This window comes from Cebus imitator, unplaced genomic scaffold (assembly GCF_001604975.1).
Source record: "Cebus imitator isolate Cc_AM_T3 unplaced genomic scaffold, Cebus_imitator-1.0 Scaffold91, whole genome shotgun sequence".
Classification (NCBI taxonomy): Eukaryota; Metazoa; Chordata; class Mammalia; order Primates; family Cebidae; genus Cebus; species Cebus imitator.
The window spans coordinates 2,876,456-2,881,119 of NW_016107406.1; the positions used below are offsets into that span (position 1 = coordinate 2,876,456).

The window sequence follows — 4,664 nt, forward strand, 5'->3', positions numbered from 1 at the left end:
CCAGGATGGTCTCAATCTCTTGACCTCGTGATCCACCCGCCTCAGCCTCCCAAAGTGCTGGGATTACAGGCGTGAGCCACCGCGCCCGGCCAATTTTTCTGTTATTTCTTTTTTTTTTTTTTTCCCATGACAGAGTCTCACTCTTTTGCCCAGTCTGGAGTGCAATGGCACGATCTCGGCTCACTGCAATCTCCACCTCCTGGGTTCAAGTGATTCTCCTGCCTCAGCCTCCCAAGTAGCTGGGATCACAGGCGTGCACCACTATGCCTGGCTAATTTTCGTATTTTTGGTAGAGATGGGGTTTTACCATGTTGGTCAGGCTGGTCTTGAGCTCCAGACCTCAAATGATTTGCCCACCTTGACCTCCCAAAGTGCTGGGATTACAAGTGTGAACCATGCCCAGCCTGTTATTTCTTTTAGTAAGCCACCCCTGCCTCTTGTTTAGTTCCCTCTTGAATACTAATAATTGTTAGATTTGGTCTTTTGAGGTAGTTTTCTGTATCTTATAGGTTATTTTTGTTGCTTTTCATTCTGTTTTCTTTGTTCTTCTCTATAGTTTCAAATAGACTGTCTTCAATTGAGCTCACTAATACTTTCCTCTGCTTGATCTATTGTGTAGTTAAGAGCCTCTAGTAAATTTTTCAGGTAAGCAAATTTATTTATCAGTTCCAAGATTTGTTTAAAAATTATTATTAATCTCTTTGTTACATTTCTCTGATAAATTTCTGAATTGCTTTTCTGTGTTATCTTGGAGATCACCAAGTTTACATAAAACTGCTATTTTGAGTTCCTCGTTAGAGCGCATGTGTCACTGTGTCAGTCAGTCACTGTTTTCTTGCTTTGTCCATTTCTTGCTTTGTCATAGTTCTCTGCTGCTGTTTCTTGTGGATATATGTATATGTCTTTACATTGAAGGATTACTTATTTATTCTATTCTTCTCTATCTGGCTTATTTTGTTTATTATTGAATATGTTTGTTTAGAGATTCTTTGTAACTTAACCTGTTGACTTTTTAAAAAACTCACTAGGTCACTACCTCTTCTTCAACACTAGATGGTGTCTTAGACCCAGGTTTGTCTTGGCTTTAAAGCAGTGGTCCCCATCCTTTTTGGTGTTAGTGACCAGTTTTGTGGAAGAAAATTTTTCCACTGACTGGGGTGGATGGATGGGTGGGGGATGGTTTCGGGATGATTCAAGCACATTAAATTTATTGTGCACTTTATTTCTGTTATTACATTGTAATATATAATAAAATAATTATACAACTCATCATACGGTACAATCTGTGGAACATAGCTCCTATAGAGAGTAGTGTTGCTGAACAGCCTCTCTGATTTGGTATCTCCTTTGGCTGAGTTAACAGAGCAGAGAGTCCAGGGCTAAGTATGGTAGTCCCACCTAACCCCTTTGTTTCTGGTTGTCTTCAGGGATATTTTTTGAGACAGAATTTTGCTCTTGTTGCCCAGGATGGAGTGCAATGGCGTGATCTCGGCTCACTGCAGCCTCCGCCTCCCAGGTTCAAGCGATGCTCATGCCTCAGCCTCCTGAGTAGCTGGGGTTATGGGTGCCTACCACCATGCCCAGCTAATTTTTTGTATTTTTGGTAGAGACGGGGTTTTGCCATGTTGGCCAGGCTGGTGTCGAGTTCCTGCCTCAGCCTCCCAAAGTGCTGGGATTACAGGTGTGAGCCCCTGTGCCCCGCCTGGTTGTGTATCTTGATCTCTTTTTCCAGTATAGAAATTGTGAGTTGGGGGCAGATTTTCTGTGTCCTTGGTCCCAGGAAGATTGAGGGAGGGGATGCTGTAGATGTGGAAGTCCACTCTTCTTACTGCCTTGTCAGAATTTTTTCCCTTCTCTGTGGTCCTAGGAACTGTCTCCTTTTCATATTTGAGTTCTGGCATTTTGCTGGTGATAATCTTGGTGCTGTGTGTTTGTATTTGGTTTTCTGTGAGGCGAGTGACCTCAGCTTGCTTCTACACTGCCATTTTGGAACCAGAAGTCTCTATTCCTAGATATTTTTTTATTTTTGATGCTATTGTGAATGGAATTGTATATTTCATTTTTACATGTTTGTTGCTAATATGTAGGAATACAACTGACTTTCATATATTTATTGTGTATTCTGTGATCTTACTAAACTTGCTTATTTGTTCTATTAGGATTTTTAATTTGATATGTATTTTAGGATTTTCTTTTCTCTTTCTTTTTCATCTTTCTTTTTTTTTTTTAAAGACAGGGTCTCGTTCTGTCACCCAGGCTGGAGTGCAGTGGTGCAATCATGGCTCATTGCAGCCTCAATCTCCCAGGCTCAAGTGATCCTCTCACTTCAGCCTCCTAAGTAGCTGGGGCTACGGGCTTGTGCTAATTTTAAAAATTTTTTGTAGAGATCATGACTCCCTGTATTGCTCAGGCTGTTCTCAAATTCATGGTCTCAAGTGGTCTTTCTATTTAAGCTTCCCAAAATATTAGGATTACAGATGTGAGCCAACGTGCCCAGCTGGGATTTTCTATGTACGAGATCATATGTCCTATAAAAAATGACAGTTTTACCTCTTCCTTTCCAATCTTTATATCTTTGATTTCCTTTTCTTGCTGTGTCATACTGCTTAGAATTTCTAGTATAGGCTCTAATAGAAATGGAGGCGGGCGCAGTGGCTCACGCCCGTAATTAAACCAGACGCTGGTGACTCACGCCTGTAATCCCAGCACTTTGGGGGGCTGAGGTGGGCAGATCACCTGAGGTTGGGAGTTCGAGACCAGCCTGACCAACATGAAGAAAGCCCATCTCTATTAAAAATACAAAAAAATTAGCCGGGCTTGGTGGTGCGTGCCTGTAGTCCCAGCTATTTGGGAGGCTGAGGCAGAAGAATTGCTTGAACCCGGAAGATGGAGGTTGCAGTGAGCCAAGATCATGCCACTCCACTCCAGCCTGGGTGACAGAGCAAGACTCCATCTCAAAAATAAAATAAAATAAAATAAATAAAATAAAAAGGAGAGAGTAGACATCCTTGTCTTGTTCCCAATCTTAGAGGAAAAGTAGCTCATGATTCACTATTAAGTATGATGTTAGCTGTATTTATGGCCTTTTGACAGTCTCTATCAAATTTTGACCACTTTCTTACTTTTTGGCAGCACAAAATATTCCAGGCCCATCTGCTGCTCTCCCTGCCCCAATCCTGGAATCAGCCATTTTTCAAGGAGCTCTGGCTGCTTCTACTAACAGATGGCATTTAAAATAGTTTCTGCTGGATGTGGTGGCTCATGTTTATAATCCCAGAGCTTTGGGAGGCCACGGCAGGAGGATCAGTTTAGGTGAACAGTTTGAGACCAGCCTGGGCAACATAGTGGAACTCTGTTGCTATAAAAATAAAATAAAGTAAAAAATTAGCTAGGCATGGTGGTGTATACCTATAGTCCTAGCTACTCAGGAGGCTGAAGTGGGAGAATCATTTGAGCCCAAGAGTTCTGGGCTGCACTGAGTTATGATTGTACCATTGCATTCCAGCCTTGGCGACAGAGGGAGACCTTGCGGTCAGGAGTTGGAGACCAGCCTAGCCAACATAGTGAAACCCTGTCTCTACTAAAAATATAAACATTGTCCAGGCATGGTGGCAGGTGCCTATAATCCCAGCTACTCAAGAGGCTGAGGCAGGAGAATCACCTGAGTGCAGAAGGCTGAGGATCATGCCACTGCACTCCAGCCTGGGTGACAGAGTGAGACTCTGTCTCAAAAAAAAAAAAAAGAAATTTCACAAAAGCTCCCACATAACAAGACTGTTAGCTTTTACAAAAGAACATTGCTTGTTTAGCTGAAGTTTTGTAGTGGAGGGAGTAATTGTTGCCTATTCCTTTTATTTTTCTGCCTTCATCATAGCTTATGAAGGGGCAGAGTGGAAATAGATCATTTGGTGCCAGTAGGAATGAGAGTTATAACGACCATGCTGCAAATGTTTTCTGGGGGCTGCTGTGCTTTTATATGCTTTATGTGAATTTTTAAACTTGATCTCCCACAACTACTCAATGGGGGTATGATACTTCCTCTCTCCTGTCTTTCCCTGAACATTCCGGCTGTGTGGTTTCAGAGTTGCATGTGATTCACTACTGATCAGTGCTCTGATGGTCATGAGTCACCACGAGGCAGTAGCTGCCGATGCAGCCTGACTGTGAGGAGGACATAGATTGAGAAACTTAGCTGAAATAGGCTTGTTTTCTTCTAAACTTGAACTCTGCAGGCTATAGCTTCGTGTTTATACCCTGTTTGCCCCTTAAGCCCTCCTGTTCCCTAGGGATCATGTGTAGGAACAAGAAACACATTAGATCATTGCTCCATAAAATGTTAGATTATTCAAAATATTATTTTTCAGGTGAGGTCAATTTGTTGGCCCCTAAAGTAAGTTCCTTACAAGCTGCTGATTGGAGGGTCAGCTGATGGTGGATCCTTTGGACTTAGTAACAGAGAGTAAGTATGAATGCATTGAGCTATCTTTAAGTAGTATAAATATGTAGTTAATCCTTTGTAATTTACATAGTGAGCAATGACTCTTTATAAGTTTAGATTTGTCGAGGCGGGTGGATCACGAGGTCAAGAGATCGAGACCATCCTGGTCAACATGGTGAAACCCTGTCTCTACTAAAAATACAAAAAATCAGCTGGGCGTGGTGGC

At 42.1% G+C, this 4,664-nt stretch overlaps 1 protein-coding gene across 4 annotated transcripts in view; it reads left to right on the plus strand.

The window, feature by feature from the left end:
• Nucleotides 1-4,664, plus strand: part of TTLL4 (tubulin tyrosine ligase like 4) — a 44,377-nt gene that overhangs the window by 14,562 nt on the left and 25,151 nt on the right. The window contains exon 2 of one of the 4 annotated variants that reach the window (XM_037740848.1): nt 557-645. The exons of the other annotated variants lie outside the window; for them this stretch is intronic. The gene's annotated coding sequence lies outside the window, so the exon portion shown is untranslated. The remainder of the gene's footprint in view (nt 1-556; nt 646-4,664) is intronic. 4 annotated transcript variants of the gene reach the window in all.